Below are 19,748 nucleotides of genomic sequence, written 5' to 3'. Positions count from 1 at the left end.
CTCAGAGAGCACCAAGGACCCCTCCTGTCAACCCTGAGCTACAAATATTCTTCTTTATTAGGATTTACGTGTATCTGGTCATTAGCACTTTTCCTGAGAGTCATTGAGGCCACTTCTTTTGGGTGGGGGGGTGTTATCTGTACCTTCAGGGTCACCTGAACCAGAGTGCAAATGTGTGTGGAATAGTTCTGGACAGAGAGGACCATTGGATAGAAAGAGGGGTAAAACATGGCCATCTGTGTTAAAATTGACCAGCCCTCTGTCAACAGCCGGGAAGGGATTCAACCCTTCCTGTCTACCAGACAGTCCTTTCAGCAATCTTCAAGAAGGTTCCGCACCCATTTGTTCTCTGACTTAGGCGACCCTCAGGACACAGATAATAACTCTAATTAGGTTAAGGAATTAAGAAGTTCTGTAAACAGGGAACACTCTGTCCTTTCTATCTCTATTAAGAGCTTGTTTGGCAGAGGTTCAAAAAAGAAACTTGGGTGTGAAAGTTGTTTAAAGGAGAAGAAGGAGCTGGGTGTGGAATATTTCTCACTGGCTCAAGGTAGACTCAGCCTTCCAAGGTAGGTAAAAGGAGTACTGTGATTGTTGGGGATTAGATGCGGACTTTGTAAACCACTTAGAGATGGCTGCCTGAACTGTTCTCTCTAGCACTGATGATGTTACCTAGCTGGGTAATGAAACGTCTGCAAGCTCAGAGAGCACCAAGGACCCCCACACTCCTCCTCTTCCTACTCCTTCCCCTCCACTCTGCAAATCCTACTCCCTTCTGGCACTGATGATCTTATCAAGTTGGGTAATGAAACGTCTGCAAGGAAACAAGTTCAGAGAGCACCACGTACTTCTCCTTTCAACCCTGAGCTACAAATATTCTCTTTTATTAGTACAGTTCTCAGACCTCGGAAGGATGGAAGGCTGAGTCAATCTTCAGTCGGTCAGGATCGAACTCCTGGCAGTGAGCAGTGAGTTAGCCCTGCAGTACTGTCTTCTAAGCACTGCCCCACCACGGCAGTGGAGGTGTAGAGAATGCAGCAAGCAAAAATGGCACCTCTCGAGCCCCCAGTGAGGCTCTCAGCGACCTTGCATATTTTTTCTTTGGGGTGCCAGATCCACAACTTCAATCAGAATAGAGTTGGAAGGGACCTTGGAGATCATCTAGTCCAACCCCCTGCTCAGGCAGGAAACCCTACACCTTTCCAGACAAATGACTGTCTAGTAGTCTCTTCTTAAAAGCCTCCATAACTTCTGGTGGCAAGCTGTTCCACTGGTTAATTGTCCTCAATGTTAAAAAGTTTCTCCTTAATTCCAGTTTCCTCCTTTCCTTGATTAGTTTCCATCCATTGTTTCTTTTTTAAAAAAAATATTTTTATTTTCAAAACAAACATACAAATCCTCCTTCTTTACATACTGTAGAAAGTGTATCAGTTGGTTACAAAAAGCTTTTGTGCATCCCTTCCACCGTCATCAAATATAGTTCATATTAACTCTAATATCTTAACTTGGATATTTATTATATTACCATCATCATACCTCCCTTTTTATTTGACTATGATTATTTAAACGTCCTACATCATAAAATATACCAAGATTTAATACATAACCACATACTGGCATTTCATTTACTTATTTATAAAATCCTCCATTAACATTAAATCCTCCTATCCTATTGTAGCTAAACATCCATAATATTTAATACCAAAATCTTTCTAATCCTCCTTTCCAAATCCCTGTTTACCATTTACATCCAATTCCCTTATATTATACCCATACATGTATATAATTTATAATCATTATCCTTTCTTTATTTAACTATATCCTATATCATAACATTTTCCCCCTAATAATTAAAATTTAGCTGTGTCTAATTTTGTTCCTTTTTATTGTTAGTATTATTAATAACCTTTATATATAGTCCAAAAGGATTTCTAGCCTTCCCTTCCCGGGTAACATTCAATATTCATATCCAATTATTACTTATCATAACATTACACATTGTATACATTACATCCATCCATTGTTTCTTGTCCTGCCTTCTGGAGCTGGGAAAATAAGTTGTCCCCCTCTACTTTGTGGCAACCCCTCAAATATTAAAATATTGCTATCATCCCCCCCCCACCTTAATCCTTCCTTTCTCTACGCTCCCCAAACCTAAATCCTGCAACCGTTTTTCTATGTTTTAGTCTCCAGGCCTTTGATCATCTTAGTTGCTCTTCTTTGCACTGTTTCCAAAGTCTCAACATCTTCTTGGTAATGTGATGCCCAAAACTGGGTGCAGGATTCCAGGTGCGGCCTTACTAAGGTTCAGGGTGGATTTGATTTAAATCAAGTCAATTTACATCATTTACAATCACTTGCATAATTCCAATCACTAGTAAGGAGGCTTTATTTAAAACAACTCAATTTAAATCCTAATTTTTAAAGAACAACTGTTATCTCTTTCCTCCTCTGATCTGCTGTTGACTCACTGATAGTCCCAATATTGCAGAATATACAGCCTCAAGTTACATAACTAAGCTCCACTCCATGCTGAATAAATTAAAGTATTAATGTATTTTCAATGGAAAATTATTCTTAGATATATTTTTACTCCAAAAGCATTTCATTGAAATAAATTTGAAAACTAAATTTTTAAAAAATCCAATTTAAATTTTAAAAAAATCCATTTTTAAAAAATCATCAATTTCTATCCAGGCTGCTAAAGCTTATAAAGAGGTACTAAGACTTCATGTGATTTTGATTCTATGCCTCTGTTTATACAACCCAGGATTGCATTAGCTTTGTCGGCTGCTGCTGTTCAGGGCTGGCTCATATTTAACCTATCGTGCACTAGGCCTCCATCATACTCCCAAGTTGAGGCTGGGCTGACCTTGGGTGTTGATGGTGGATCTTAAAAGGCTTTGCGACTTTTCTCACCTCATTTCTTCTATTTAAAGTTTTTATTTCTTTTAAGGCAAACATTTCATCATTCCTCAATCAGTAAGACATCGAAGTACAATTTTTTGTATGTCAAAATAATTCTAGTTTACCACCAAATTCTTGTCTAGCCTAACATATACCCCTCCCTCCCTCCACCCTCTCCCCCAACCCCCCTCCACCTCCCCCCCCAGACTTCCCAGAACCCGTACACGGTATGGATTTATAACAAACACAGTCTAAAATCTGTTGAGAAAATAAAAATAAAAAATTAATAACATTTTACATTGACCTTAGCTTCTTCTTGCTGAACCAACTTTAAACAATTTAAATCATTTCTGATCTTAAGCATAGGGTAACTGGAATTTCTTGGTCCCGTATTTATTTTGTATATAGTCAATCCATTTTTTCCAGTCTCGTTTATATCTCTCATTTGAGTGATCTTTAAGATATGCCGATATTTTAGCCATCGCGGCTAAGTTTGTAACTTTCAATGTCCATTCTTGAGTTGTAGGCAAGTCTTCCTTCTTCCAGTATTGCGCCACCAACAGTCTTGCTGCTGTTATTAGATGCAGAATCAAGTTAGTCTCTACCACTGTAAAGTCAGTACATATACCTAGTAAAAATAGCTGAGGAGTAAACTTTATCCTTCTTTTAAAGATATTTTGCATAATCCACCATATTTTTATCCAAAATGCCTTAACCTTTTGGCAGGTCCACCATATATGAAAATATGTAGCATCGAGAGAGCCACATCTCCAACATTTAGGCTGTAAGTTCGATCTCACCTCATTTCTTAATCCCAGTCTTTCTCTGCGTGGTTTGACTTTTCGTTTTACTACAGCCTGCAGATCCTGTGCATATTTGGCTGTGGGCATGATGACATCAGCGTAATACTGGTGGTTGATGCTTGTTCCTAAATCCAGGCTCACCTTCTTACAGTATATATTAATTCCCTCAATATATACTCAGCATAGAAGTTGAATAAATACAGGGAGGAGATGTACTCTTGTGGTTTTCCTTTGCTAGCCCTGGGGCCAGCCTGTTCTGTACATTGTGTACTTCGCAATGTGTTAAAGAGGATTTTTGCATGCAGAAAATGAGGTCTTCTGAGATCTTGCCTGTCTCAGCGCATTCCAAAATTGGATGCCATTCAAAATCAACAACAAAGGTCTGTGTTGGTGGTTGGTGACTCACTACTCAAAGGACCAGAGTCAACAATTTGCAGACCAGGCAGCTGCTTAAGAGAAGTTTATTGTCTCCTGGGTGTGAAGGTAAAGATGTGACAGAAAGGCTCACTAAAACAGTCAAGCCGACCTATGGTTATCCTTTTCTCTTCTTCCATGCAAGGAACCTGTCAGAGCTCTCTGCTACGACCTGTCCGTCTTGGGTGGCCCAGCATGGCACAGCTCGTAGCTTCATTGAGCTACACAAGCCCCATTGCCATGACAAGGCAGTAATCCATGAAGGGGAACGGCCGTATATATAAAAAGTTATATGCTGGAGCACGACACTCCCTGCCTGTTAGCAACCGATTCCACTCTTGAGTTCTGAGATGGTAGCATTGGATGAGCTGCCACTGCTTTTTTGCTGAAGTGGTGAATTACTGCTGTTGGTCTGCAGGGGCCTCTCTTAGTGACGCAGGATAAGTGGCAGTTGGGCTGGGTGTTGATGGTGCCATTCTTCTATTCTGACTTCTGGCCCAACTCATCCCCATCCTTGTCCTCCCTGCCTTAACCACCTGTAGGAGAGAAACGGAGACCTCCCCTCCCTTCAATAGCTATAGCACTTAGACTTATATACCACTTCACAGTGCTTTACAGCCCTCTCTAAGTGGTTTACAGAGTCAGCCTGTCGCCCCAACAATCTGGGTCCTCATTTTACCCAGCTCGGAAGGATGGAAGGCTGAGTCCACAACAGCGAGGATGAAGAGAGACCCCGAATCAGGAAGAGAAAGGAAGCTCAACCAGGGACAGTAAAGCCCGCTCCACCGCTCCAGCTTGTGGTCGCTTCTGCTCGGGCTGGTTGGGCGAACACAGGGCGGGGATCTCCCCTCCCCCCCATCAATGCCTCCGAGGAAGGACGCAGAGCGCTTACTCCCACCCCTCCTTCCGGCGCCCGGACTGATGCTCTCCAGGGTCCCCAAATACCGCCCGCCCGCCTCCTCAGTCCCGACGCCCGCCTTGCTGCCGTGGCTGTCTCGGGTTGCCTTTTGACCGTTTCTGGCCCGGGTGAGAGTCGGGTGGGTTGGGCGAAGGCAGGACGGGAGTCTCTTCCCTCCAATAAGAAACAGCGTTGATGCCCCTTCACTCCAGGAAGAACTCCGAGGCTCACTCCAGTCCCCTTCCCCATCACTCCCAGCTGTTTCTCTGAGAAAGGGGGCGATGGGAGTTGGAGACGGGAGGAGGAGACCCACCTCTGCCCCCTAATCTCATTTCCCCGGTTGGCATCGCCGCTGCGCCCGAGCAAGTTAAGGATACGCCAGGGGTGGGGTGAGGTCTCCTATCTAACCCCCGAAGCGAGAACGCTCAGGGGCTTTTGTTTCTTTCTCTCCCCCTTGAACCCCGCTGACCTCTTGTCAAAAGTGGAACCCCCCAACTTCCCCAACAGGAAAAAGGGGGCGGCAGAATTCGGCGCCCGAACCGATGCTCTCTGGCAGCCCGCCCGCCTGCCTTCTCCGTCCCCGACGCCAGACTTTCTCCACCCTTCGCACTGCTCCTGGAGCGGCTCTTCCGCCGGATCCGATCCTGCGGAGCGGAGGAGAACGGGAGACAGCGGACGGGGGAAGCTCAGCGGGGGCGAGACCACCCAGACAAGGTAGCCTCTGAGCGTAGGCAAAGTGCCCAGGGGCCTCAAAGGGCAGGAGCGCCTATTGCAATTTAAGGAATCTGTGAACGGGACTTAGACAGCGCCGCCTCTGAGAGCGTGCAGAGGGCGAAACGGGAAAGAGAAGGTCTATGATTTTTCAGTTCCTGCCCTTACCCTTGGCCGACCGGGACCCTTGGCGGCCCCCAAATCGGCTCGCTGCCAATGCTGGCATCCAGAAGCCAGTGTGCGATCATCGCAGGGGGCTTGGGGGGGGGGAGGCTTCTGGCTGAACTGTTTTAATTAGCTATAACATCAGAAAAAGCCCATAAGCAAAGTATAGGTGTAATATTGCACATCTTAACAGCAACGAGGATTATATTTTCACATTACTGGAAAATGTAGAAACACCTGGAGACAAAGAGATACTTAGGAAGATATTAGATTGTGCAGAAATGGACGGATTTAGGTTGAAGATTAAACAGAAAGAAGACACCAAACATTATCAAACATGGACTTTATTCCACCAGTGGTTGGGAAAAAGAGGTGGAGATTAAGAACGTCAGCTGTACTGTTAAGCAAATTAAATAACCCAGAATACATGCTGTCTTTAAACACTAACAAAATGTAAACAATAGAAAATCAATAAAATCTTTTCAAAAAAGGAAAGAGAAAATTGCATTCACCCATTTAGCAAGTAAAAGGCAGTAACCCAGTTCACCTCCATGTTTAAATTGTCTGCAATTTCAAAGTTCTCCTTCCTCCCCCTCGCCCCTCCCCCACTAACTCCTACAAAAGCCTTTTCTTAGTTAGAAGGGAAATTATCTACTTCCCAATCAAACAGGGCAGCATTCCCCAACATTTCTGGGTTGGCAGCCCAGTGTGTGGGGGGGACAGGGACGGTGGGAAAAGGTGGAATGATTTTGTGCAAGGGACAGGCACAACACGCACACGTGCATGCTTAGTTTCACTTGTGTGAACTGTGCACGCCAGCACCCACCACTCGCACAAGTGGGGTTGTAAGCACCGGTGGCCGCTACTCACATGACTGGGGCTGCAAGTGACAGTGAGTCGGTTGCAAATAGCCCATGGCCCGCCCCGGTAGTGGGCCACAGGTTGGGGACCCTGAATATAGGACATAAGATATATTGGGGGAGATTGCAAGGGACAAAGAGGAAGGAGAAGATGACTTTAATGCACAGGTATATGTGGTACCTTGCTCAATAGTGGGACCATGAGAGGGATCTTCTAGTCCTAGTGGACAGCCATTTACTGTATTTTTCAGAGTATAAGATGCACTCAGGTTTTGAAGAGGCAGTTTTTTTAAAAAAGTAGGTAGGCAGATAGAGGGATAGAGAGGGAGAGAAAGAGAGAGAATCCAATAGGTAGGTAGGGGGAGAGAGAGAGTAGTTAGGTAAGTAGGTAGCAGGGGTGGGTTCCTGCCAGTTCTAACCTCTTCTATAGAAGAGGTTCCACAAATCTACCATGCCGTTTAGAACCAATTCCAGTTCCCTTCCTCCCCACCCATCCGCACATCATCAAGATGAAGAGGGACAGGAGGAATTCTGGGAGTTGAAGTCCACAAGTCTTAAAGCTGTCAAGTTTGAATACCCCTGGGGGTTTTTTTCTAAAGGTTTAGGGGTGCAAGGGTCTTGTAACTTGACAGCTTTAAGACTTGCATGCTTCAAATGCCAGAGTTTCTAAGCTAAGCAAGAGCGTTGTTAAGTGAGTTTCACCACATTTTACAAGTTGGCCATGCCCACCCAGTCACATGGCTGGCTAGCCACTCCCACCCGGTCACATGGCTGGTAAGCCATTCCCACAAAGCAGGCCACACCTAGAGAAGAGGTTCTAAAAAAATTTGAAACCCACCACTGGTAGGTAGGTAGGTAGGTAAAGGGATAAAGAGAGAGAGAGAAATAGAGAGAGAGGGAGAAATGCAGTAGGTAGGTAGGTAGGGAGACAGAGTGTGTAGATAGGTAAGTAAGTAGAGGGAGGGAGAGAGAGAGAGAGAGAGAGAGAGAGAGAGAGAGAGAGAGAGAGAGAGAGAGAGAGAAATACATTAGGAAGAGAGAGAGAAAAGGTAGGTAGGTATATAGGTAGATAGAGGGGAGAGAGAGAAATACAATAGGTAGGTAGGGAGAGAGAGGGAGAGTAGGTAGGTAGGTAGGTAGGTAGGTAGGTAGGTAGGTAGGTAGGTAGGTAGGTAGATGTTTCTAGGTGTATTTATCCATGTGCTGGAGAAGGAAATAGCTGACAACCTATAGCACCTAAAACTTTGTTACCGCTGGCACAGCACTTGATCAATGTAATTCTCATCAATCACTCTAAACAACTTTCCGAAAAGAAAAAAAAAGTTTTTAAACTCTGCAAACTCCCCAAATTGGCCCATTTTTCGCAAAAAATGGGCCTGGTTTTTTTCAAATAAAAGGCATGAATAGCCTTGGGGGGGCTTGCAGAGTGCTCGGAGGGGCAAAAACGAGCAAAAAATGGCCCGTTTTTCACAAAAACAGACCATTTTTTTGTCAAAAAATTTGCATGCATACCCTTATGGAGGCTTATAGATTGCTCCTGGGCATTGGGGGGGGGGGTGGGCAAAAAACAGCCTGTTTTATGCTTATTTCTGCCCTCCCCAGCCCCCAGGAGCTCTCTGAAAGCCTCCATAAGGTTAGGCACAGACATTTTGTTGAAGGGGTGGGGCTTCAGGAGGCAAAAAATACTGCATTCGGTGTATAAGACGCACCCAGATTTTCAGCCTCTTTTTAGAGGAAAAAAGGTGCATCTTATACTCTGAAAAATATGGTAAATATGAGCCAGCCATGTGCTGCAGCTGCCAGAAAACCCAACACAGTTCTAGGCTACATAAACAGAGGGATAGAATGAAGATCATGGTGGCGCAGTGGTTAGAGTGCAGTACTGCAGGCTACTTCTGCTGACTGCTGGTTGCCTGCAAGTTGGCAGTTCAAACCTCACCAGGCTCAAAGTTGACTGAGCCTCCCATCCTTCCCAGGTGGGTAAAACGAGGAGCCCAAATTGTTGGGGGCAATAGGCTGACTCTGTAAAACCACTTAAAGAGGGCTGTAAAGCACTGCAAAGCAGTATGTAAGACTAAGTGCTATTGCTGTAATAGATTTGTCTATGGAGATTCTCAGTCACCCAAGTCATGGTGGTCTCAAAGGTGTTTTTTCGAGAGGTAACTGGGCTTTCTGTTTTTTTTTTCTTTGAAGACGTTTCACTTCTCATCCAAGAAGCTTCTTCAGCTCTCATCCAAGAAGCAGCTTCTTCAGCTGAAGAAGCTTCTTGGATGAGAAGCACAATTGTCTTCAAAGAAAAAACAGAAAGTCCAGTTACCTCTTAAAAAGCACCTTTGGGACAATAATAGTTAACACAGGGATTTGATTACTTCATAGTCCAATCTTCAGCATCTCCAAGGTTCCACAGGTAAAGAGGTTTCTTTAGATTACTGGTGCACTCTCTAAAATGCAAAGACCCATGGAAGGGCATTATAATTTCAATATGTTTTGAGATCCCATCACACTTACTTTCCAATGGGAACTTAAGATCCAAACTTTGCAAAATGATGTCTTTGTCCATTCTTCATGAGCATTCATTGACAATACTAAATCTGTAATATTATAGGAGCCTCCAAACAGAACAATCACTTCAGCTTTAGACCAGGTTTTGAAACTATGAAGTATTTCATCCTTGTAGTAGTGAAAATATCCTATTTGATCATTCCAGTGAAGGTCAGGCAGATCTCCTTCTCCTTCAGCATTGGCGCCAGAGTTGAAATGAAATGTTCCCCATTGTCACTTTCAGGGGCCAGAAGCCCAACCCAGTTCCACTGGAAGTATAGGAGCAGCTGGACTAAACCCACATACTGAGGAGATTCCTTGGGATTAATCCGGAAGAAGGAAGGATAAACTCTTCTCTCTCCCTCAGAGAACTCAAAGCCAACACCGAGCTGGAAAAAATGAGAATCTTTTTTCAAAGGCAAAGTAAAAGTTGATGTTACCTCTTTGGAGGGTGACCATTGTGTCTTTTCTTGCCCCACTAATCAGAATGTCTCTTTTTTCATTTTAATCTCCTTCCTGTCAGCGTTCCAAATACCATGCAGAATTAAATCAGAGTCGAAGGCAAAACTATGCTTAAAGTTCCAATTTAATAAGACAGGCATGTTGGCATCGTCCTGTGGGATTCCAACTCTGGAAGTTACATCAGAATCCCACCCAGTTAAAAGTTCATGATCTTGTCCCCACACCCACAGTCCATCACATAGTCCAATCTCCTTCTTCCATGCTGGAGTCCATGCCCAGCTTCTTCCGGTCAGGTGTGAAAGTGCAGAGACAAAGGATGCCCTTGATTTCTAGTAAAGAATGAAAAACAATACATTCCACAATTCTACTCCTTCTAATCCCCCCTCCCATCGACTATACTTAAAGAAACAGCATAATGAAATAAGAGAAAGTGTGGCAGGCCAAAATTCCAAATATATACTAACTATTAGTTTATTAGGTTCCTATGGATAGGCATGTCTAGTAATAAATCAGTCTAATTGGAACTTCACATTAGTCTTAATGAAACTAATAGGTAACAAAACTACCAGATTGCACAAGAGTCTTAAGAAGGACAGTGAACGGTTATGCAGAACCAAAGATGAAAAGTTGCACATCTGGGAGGACCGAGCGTCTACATCTGCCTGGTTTTAACACAATCTTGCACTTCTGAATATGCTTTTCTGTTCTTCATGTTAAAGCAGAATAACAGAGTTGGAAGGGACCTTGGAGGTTTTATAGTCCAACCCGCTGCTCAAGCAGGAGACCCCTGTTCTGACCCAGCCTTAGCAGAACCAAGAAACAGATTCCTTGTCTCAAAAAACCCCTGTAGTTATGTAGTTACTTTGAATTCATGGCATTCACACACAGAAAAGTCCAGGCAATAATCATTAACTGAAGTATCGACCTTATCAGTTCCTTGGATAATTGCCAGGCCAGAAGCTTCCAGCCACAAAGCTATACATTAAGCTCTCTCAAACAATCTCTGATACACCAATCATGATGAACAAATATTTCTAAAGAAATCCAAACAGCTGTCTCCTACAACACCACTCTCCTATTGCTTCTATTTATTCCCCAGCCAGAGAGGGGCATCCCCTTTCTTCCCGAGTTGGCCCATGGTCCTCATTTGTTCTTCTCTCCAGACAACTCTGCACATATGCCCATCTAGAACACGCCACAGCTGTTCCTCTTCCCCACTTATATTCAATTCTGAAGGTAGCTGGAGAATGTTGGACGGCCCTGGCTCTATCTCTGCTTCCGAAGCAGAGCGTCTATCAGAGCCTTCCCCATATTCCAGGACTGGCCCATGTTCCTCCCCAGCCTCCTCTTCATCTGAGTCTGCCGCCAGTTCTGCTGGCAGCAGGTGGGCTACACAACCGCATACCATTTTAGGTTGTCCAGTCCCTTCTTAAAAGCCTCTGGTGTTGCAGCACCTACAACTTCTGGAGGGCAACCCTTCCCCTGATAAATTGTCCTCGTTGTCAACAAATGTCTCCTTATTGCAGAAAATGACAGGCTTTAGACTTCTCAGGATACAGGAGAAGTTTATTTGGCAGCCAGGTTCAGAAAGCTAACCCATGGCTAGCATTGCAAGTTCTGAACAACCTTCATTATCGAAGCACGCATTCTTATAAATTCTCAAAAGCAGCGCAACACGAAAATACTTAACTCATTTCTGATTGATTATTTTGGGGGGAAAGCCTTTTAAGTAGATGGGGATCTTACTTCTCCTTTTGTCTTGGGACACAGGTATGGACTACCTGTCTTTAGCAAACTTTATTTGAACCTTGTGGTTTGGACTTTTGACATAGAGACATTGGTTAGAACATCTTTTGGTTAGAGGCTGATGACATTTCCTTGTCCCTTTAAGCAAGCTTCTAACTGTCCCTTTTGCCACGTCTTCATTCTTATATGTTTAATCCATATTTTATTCTACTTTATCCTTAGTTCTAGTTTGATCACTCCTTGATAAAGTTCCACCTTTGCTTCTTGTCCTGCCTTCAGGTGCTTTGGTGAATAGGTTGACCCCCTTTTCTCTGTGACAGTCCCTCGAATATTGGAAGACTGTTATCATGTCCATCTCTGTTAGACTAGGCATACACAGTTCCTGCAATCTAAATTACATTAAATTAGTCTGAATTAGTAGACCAGCGAAATACTGTCGACATAATATACTTAGACTTCAGCAAGGTATTTGACAAAGTAGACCACAACCTATTTCTTGTTAAGCTAGAAAAAAGTGGGATCGATAGTATCACCATCAGATGGATTTGTAACTGGCTGACAAACTGTACTCAATGAGTAATCCTTAATCGTAGTATATCTATATGGAGGGAAATAAGTAGTGGTTCCGTCTTAGACCTAGTACTGTTCAATATCTTCATAAACAACTTAGATGAGGGAATAGAAGGGGAACTTACCAAATGTGCAGATGCTACTAAGCTGGCAGGAATATCCAACACCCTAGATGATAGGCTCAAGATCCAGATGCATCTTGGGGAGGAGGAGCCAATGTCACGACGAGATGGTTGTGTGGTCTCAATGCTCTGAGACCACAGCCAATACTTTTGCCACTGGGTGGCCCCAACGGACCTAAACCATCCCGAAGAGACGGTGAACAGGAAGATTACGTCTTGCTGATCTCAGGGATATCGCAAAATCCTCGAAAGAAGCAAGGGAATATCTTCAAGCCGGTGACAAATATTAAGTTTTCTTCGTCTCTCTTTGTGACTCTCTGTAATTCACAGATTAAAGCTTTCCTCTTTATCCCTGTGGCTATATACAAAAAGAAACTCTTTAAGACCACTTCCTGGGAGGAGCCTACTGGTGGAGGCAGCAAAAAATCAGCTGCCTCCGAATTCCTGGCTACGTACCTGTTTAGAGGATCTTCCATCTGACGTCTTATCAGGTTTTCTTATCCTTCAGGCAAGAAGGAAAGAAGAAACTGTTTTGCTGGCAAATGCTCTTCGATTTTTGCAGCTTTTGTGCTTGCAAGGAAAGGGGGGCTAGCCCAAGGCAGAACGGCTGTCCGTGCTGGGAACTTCAAACTGCCTTGTGCAGGACAAAGTAGGTCTCTCCCACTCTGCTCTAAGTTTTGTTTGATTTATTCTTATCACGAGCTGGATCCGTCTACTGTGGACAATAATTGCTTATCAACATTTTAGCTTCTTTTCTTTTTCTCCTCCGAAAAATTATTTACTCAGAGGCTTCTAAAATGGCACCGAGCAGGCTGGTTTCTCCGGTAATAACGAACACTTTCTGCTAATCCTCACAAGAATGCAAAACAAAAGAGATTGCTTATCACTTGTTTTGGTTTCACAACAGAAGAATTTTACTCCTTCATTAACCTTGCTTATTTGGAAGTTAAATGGTGATGAATCTGCTGAATGGTCTGGTTACAATGTTTACTCACTGAAAGTTTTGCCAAGCCTTAAACTTCAAAATAAAAGCCTCTTTATTTAAAGCTGCATATTTAGGCAATAGGGTTTTATTAACTGCAGGCAGATAAATTTTGAAATGGCCTCAAAACCAAATATTAACTTGAAGTCGTCACCCTCTACTTCCAGGGGCACATCCTCAGTGCCTGGCACAAAGCTGCAGCCTCCGCTTCCTACGCCCCCTGCTGGGGATGTGTTAACGAAAGAATTTTTCTTGAGTAATCTAAGCGAGGCTCTTAATGCACAGACAATTAAAATGGAAGATAAATTTAGAGATAATAGAGAGGAGAGAAAAGAGGAAATAAAAGAAATGAAAGAAGAAATTAAAAGTGAAATAAAAGGACTTAAACAGGAGCTGTATGAGAAATTTGAGGCTAAGGTTGATAAAATTAGAGACGACATGCTGAGTCTTGTAACTGTATTAACAGAACATATTTCTGGAGTGGAAGATACTCTAGAGGTTCTTAATGATGCCAATGCTAACTTGACATTGAAAACAGAGGTGGTGGAACAAAAAGTGGAAAATGCTGAAAAAGAAATTATTATGATACAGTACCGACAAATGGAGTTCGCATTAAGAGTAAGGGGGCTGCGTGAGGAGAAACAGGAGAACCTGAAACAGACCCTATCGGAAGCTTTTGACCGCCTGATGGGAAGACCAGGGACCAATCAAGACTGGCGAATTGACAAAGCTTACCGCGTTAACTCCTGGCTGGCAAAGCAGAAGCAGCTTCCTCGAGACATCGTTATATATTTCACTACAAGAGAGTTTAGAAATATGGTACTGCAAGCATCTTATAACACTAAGCTTCAAATTGGCGGTCAAGACCTGGCTGTTTTGAAAGAGATACCACCTCAAATGTTAAGAGCCAGAAGAGACTACGCTTTTTTGGTCGAAGAGCTCAGAAATCGTCAGATACAGTATAGATGGGATGCACCATTTGGCATCATATTTACATTTGATAAGCAAAGATACCGCCTCAACACTGTATGGAAAGCCCGAGATTTTTATTATAATATATTGAAGGCCGGACACCCTGCACCATCTGGACCTAGAGAAAGACCACAAGAAGGACAGGATAGACAGCAAACTACACAACCACCAGACAAGATGGAGCATCTCTCTTCTCTAGAAGTGCAAGGTGCTATGGAACCAAGACCTAGCCGCATGACTACTAGACGTATGGAGAAACAAGCTAAAAAGCAACAGCATCAACAATCATCGGCCATCGATCAAGGATCTACAACAACAAATCTGGAAGCAATGGGAGGAGCTAGACCTAAGGTTAAACAGGCCGTGCAGGAAGCTCTAAAAATGCTTCAACCAACCAAAGATGACAACTAAGATTTTAACATGGAATGTTAACGGACTGAACTCTCCACAGAAGAGGAAGAAAATATTTCATTATCTCAAACAGTTTAAGAACGATGTAATTTGTTTGCAAGAAACTCATATCAAGTCAACTGATCAAAAATATTTGATCAACTCAAAACTTGGTCAACATTTTGTAGCTTCTGCTATGGAAAAGAAGAATGGTATAGTTGTATACTTAAGAAAAGACATGAAAGCTGAATTAATAGAAGCAGATCCCTTCGGAAGATATATTGCTTTAGACTTAATCTTAGAAGGGAAAAAGACATTACTTTTGGGAATTTATGCTCCCAATCAACAGCAAGATAGATTCTATAGAAATCTTCATGCTAAATTAGTACAATGGGACTATAGTTCCTGTATACTATTGGGTGACTGGAATGGAGTGATAGACACTAAGAAAGATAAGAAGATTTCCCGCCTAAATACCAAGATGCGAGCAAAGTTACCCAAATCTTTCTTTGACATTATGGATGATTTTGAATTGAGAGATATTTGGCGAGAAAGAAATGCAGAGGAATGCGACTTCACTTTCTTCTCGGACAGGCATCAATCCCTCTCAAGGATTGATTTTATTCTAACCACTAATGATTTGCTTTCTAGGGTCAAGAAAACAAAGATTGCAGCTAGGATCCTTTCGGACCACAACCCAGTTTGGATGGAGTTGGGAAGGGTAGTGCAGGCAAGAAGGTCTTGGAGATTGAATGAAAACTTATTTAGATATGAAAAGTATATTAATGATTGTAAAAAATTACTATCTGAATATTTTGTTTTGAATATGAATAAGGGTACATCTATGGAATTTGTATGGGACGCAAGCAAAGCGTATATGAGAGGAGTTTTGATGAATATAAATAAAACACATAGAAATAAGCAAGGGTTAAAACGAACAGAACTGGAAGAGGAAATTAAGAGAAAAGAGCTGGAGTTAACAATGAACCCAGACGATACAAAGGTTAAGGAAGCTATTAACATATTAAAATCTCAATTTGACATGTTGATCTCTGACCAGGTGGCTACTAATCTATTATATGCAAAACACAATACTTTTTGTAATGCAAACAAACCTGGCAGATGGTTAGCTTATCAGATTAGGAAAAAAAGGAAAACTCGAAATATATCTAAACTGATTTACAGAGGGAAGGAGGTGTTTCAACAGGAAGAGATCCAAAAGGCTTTCTGGGAATTTTTTACAGAACTGTATAAAGGGGATAAAATTAATGGTTTAGACATAGACAAATATTTAGACAAAGAGAAAATACCTTCAGTTAGAGAAGAACACAGGCAAAAATTGAATCAACCAATAACCTCGGGGGAAATCCTGCAGGTAATTAAGCAATTAAAGTCAGGGAAAGCACCAGGTACAGATGGTTTGACAGCGGTTTACTATAAAAACTTACAGTTAGAAATGGTAGAACCTCTTAGAGAATTATTTAATATGATTCAAATGGAAGGTAAAGTTCCTCCATCTTGGAAGACAGCGTTTATATCTTTGATACCCAAGGAAGATCAAGATACTACTCAACCCAAAAATTATAGACCTATTTCATTACTGAATGTAGATTATAAAATTTTTACTAAAATATTAGCAAATAGGTTAATGTTGGTCATTCAACAATTGATACATACGGACCAAACAGGTTTTATACAAGGGAGACAGATGAAAAGTAATGTTAGATTAATTATTAATGCATTAGAATATTTGGGAAAGAACAACCAGATTCCTGCTGCGTTTATATTTTTGGATGCTGAGAAGGCCTTTGATCGAGTTAACTGGCAATTTCTGTTGAAGATACTGCAAAAAATGCAGATAGGAGATAATTTTTTACAGTCAATTAAAGCAATATACCAACAGCAAACAGCACAAATCATAGTCAATGGAAGTCTAACAGACTCTTTTCAAATTGGAAAAGGTACAAGACAGGGCTGTCCTTTGTCCCCATTATTGTTTATTATAACTTTGGAAGTATTGTTGAATAAAATACGGGGCTTGGATGGTTTAAAAGGGATCAAGATTAGGCAGCAAGAATATAGAGTCCGCGCTTTTGCGGATGATTTGGTCATAATATTGGAACAACCGCAGGAATCTAGTATGGTTTTAATGAATATGATTAATCAATATGGTCAAGTGTCGGGCTTTAAAATAAACTTAGGAAAAACCAAAATATTAGCTATAAATATGAATATTAAACAAAAGGAAGAATTAGGAGCGATGCTAGGATGTGAGGTAGTTAAAAAAGTCAAATATCTTGGAGTTAACATTTTAACTTCAAATGGGAAATTATATAAGCATAATTATGAACCACTTTGGCATAGTATACAGACAGAGATGAAAAAATGGGAGAAATTGCACCTATCTTTGCTGGGTAGGATAGCAGCAGTGAAAATGAACATTCTACCAAAATTTTTATTTCTCTTCCAAATGTTACCTATACTAAAAAAAGATGCGAACCTTTTAGAATGGCAGAAGGGTATCAACAAATTTGTGTGGGCAGGAAAGAAGCCGAGGGTAAAGATGAAAATAATGCAAGATGTACGTGAGAGAGGAGGATTGAAACTACCTAATTTAAAACTATATTATGATGCAGTGGTATTATCTGTAATTAGTGATTGGATTCACTTAACCAATGATAGAATATTGAACATTGAGGGACACGATCTGCTATTTGGTTGGCATGCTTACCTGTTATTCAACAAAAAATTGGATAAGAACTTTAAAAGTCATATTTTAAGAAATGCTTTATTGCGGGTCTGGAAGAAATACCAATATAAATTAAATGACAAGATACCCATGTGGGCAATTCCTAGACACGCAATTGAAAATATGAATACAGCACAAAAACAGGACAGAATTACCTACAGACAGCTTCTTACCTCGGAAAGGGGGGTATTACAATTAAAATCTTTAGAGGTATTAAAAGAGGAGAAGGTAGTTCAAACATGGTTCCAGTATGGGCAATTACAGGCTAGGTGGAAAATAGATCAAAAAATTGGTTTTATTCAAGTTGAGGATAATCTGTTTAAACAAATAAGAGATCAAAGCTTAATGCATATAAAGAGGATATATAATGTATTAATACAGATGGATTCGGAAACAGAATTAGTTAAAGATTGTATGATAAAATGGGCTCAAAATATTGAGGAACCAATAATGTTGGATACATGGGAAAGAATTTGGGTAAGAAATGTGAAATTTACACAAGCTCAAAATTTGAGAGAAAATTTTTACAAGATGTTCTATAGATGGCATTTAGATCCTAAAAAGTTGGCTTCTATGTATCCGAATGTACAGCCTAAATGTTGGAGGTGTGGTTCTCTCGATGCTACATATTATCATATATGGTGGACCTGCCAAAAGGTTAAGGCATTTTGGATAAAAATATGGTGGGTCATGCAAAATGTTTTTAAAAGAAGGATAAAGTTTAGTCCTCAGTTATTTTTACTAGGTATATGTACTGACTTTACAGTGGTAGAGACCAATTTGATTCTGCACCTGATAACTGCAGCAAGACTGTTGGTGGCGCAATATTGGAAGAAGGAAGACTTGCCTACAATCCAAGAATGGACATTGAAAGTAACAAACTTAGCTGAAATGGCTAAAATATCGGCATATCTCAAAGATCATTCAAATGAGAGATATAAACGAGACTGGAAAAAATGGATTGACTATATACAAAATAAATACGGGACTAAGAAATTCCAGTTAGCCTATGCTTAAGATCAGAAATGATTTAAACTGTTAAAAGTCAGTTCAGTAAGAAGAAGCTAAGGTCAATCTAGAATGTCATTAATTTCTTTATTTCTTTTTTCTCAATAGATTTTAGACCGTGTTAGTTAAAAATCCATACCGGGTACGGGTTCTGGGAAGTCGGGGGGGGGGGAGGAGGAAGGAGGGTGGGGGGGTGGAGGGAGGGAGGGGTACACACAACAAAAAAAAATTGTACTTCAATGTCTTAATGATTGACAAATGATGACATATTTGTGTTTTTTTTAAAGAAAAAATAAAAATAAAAAAGTTCTAAAAAAAAAAAGAAACTCTTTAAGAGTGTTTACGCTCTTAAAAGCAGCAGAATACTCTTTAAATGTTCAAAACGGAACGTTTCTTCCTTTCTTTTCTTTCACAGATTGCTAACTTGACACCTCAAGGCCTTGTTTTGGCTACACACTGATAAAAGAATGCACAGATGTCCCTTTGAAATTTGATCAGAGAGGAGAAATCTTTCAAGCTAAGGTTGCTGTGCTTGTCAAGAATGACACAATACCCAGAAAAAATAGAGGTCTTGATTTTGCATACTTTCAGAATTGCATAAATTATTAAATAAAGAAGAAAAACAATTCAAATACTTAGAACACATAACAAGAAAATAAGATGAAAAAATTGAAAATGTTCATCAAATGCAAAATGGTGTGATTGAAACTCAAAACACCGAAGTGGAAAATGAATATAAAGAGACTAAACCTGCTGATATCTATGGTAATTGGTTTGTTCCTGAAAATGGAAAGAATGGAATACAGAAAGAGGAATTAAACGGAGAGGAAATATATTTCAAGGGCCAACAGATAGAAGAAGATAAAATTATGGACCTAAAGAAAGAAATTCCACTAGCAAAAGTTTTGATAACACTGCTGACAATCAAAGACAAACTGAACAAGGAAACAGAAAGAGGGCATCAAGATTATATGAGAGATCTTACAAGCAAGGAGTTGCTAAGAGAAGTCTATACAAAGCTGATCAAGAAGATGACTAGAGGATTGATACCATAAATGGCAGAAGATATGAGATTGTTTTGTTATTGGAAAGATACAGGTTGATAGATGGAAGAATATAACTTAAAACCAGTTAAATTTAGTGAAATTTAGTAATAATAGATATAATTAAACAAATAATCGATAATGATAATAATGTATACAATGTGTAGTGTTATGATAAGTAATAATTGGATATGAATATTGAATGGTACCCATGAAAGGAAGATTAGAAATCCTTTTGGATTATATACAAAGGTGAATAAAAAAACTAAGTTAGATACAGTTAAGTTTTGATTATTAGGGGGAAAATGTTATGATACAGGATATAGTCAAATAAAGGAGGGATAACGATGACAATCTATATACATATATATGAGTATAATATAAGGAAACTAGATGAAAATTGCC

This window comes from Thamnophis sirtalis, unplaced genomic scaffold (assembly GCF_051295495.1).
Source record: "Thamnophis sirtalis isolate CommonGarterSnake01/CBP01778 unplaced genomic scaffold, rThaSir2_p1.2 scaffold_1, whole genome shotgun sequence".
Classification (NCBI taxonomy): domain Eukaryota; kingdom Metazoa; phylum Chordata; class Lepidosauria; order Squamata; family Natricidae; genus Thamnophis; species Thamnophis sirtalis.
This window is presented reverse-complemented; position numbering follows the sequence as displayed.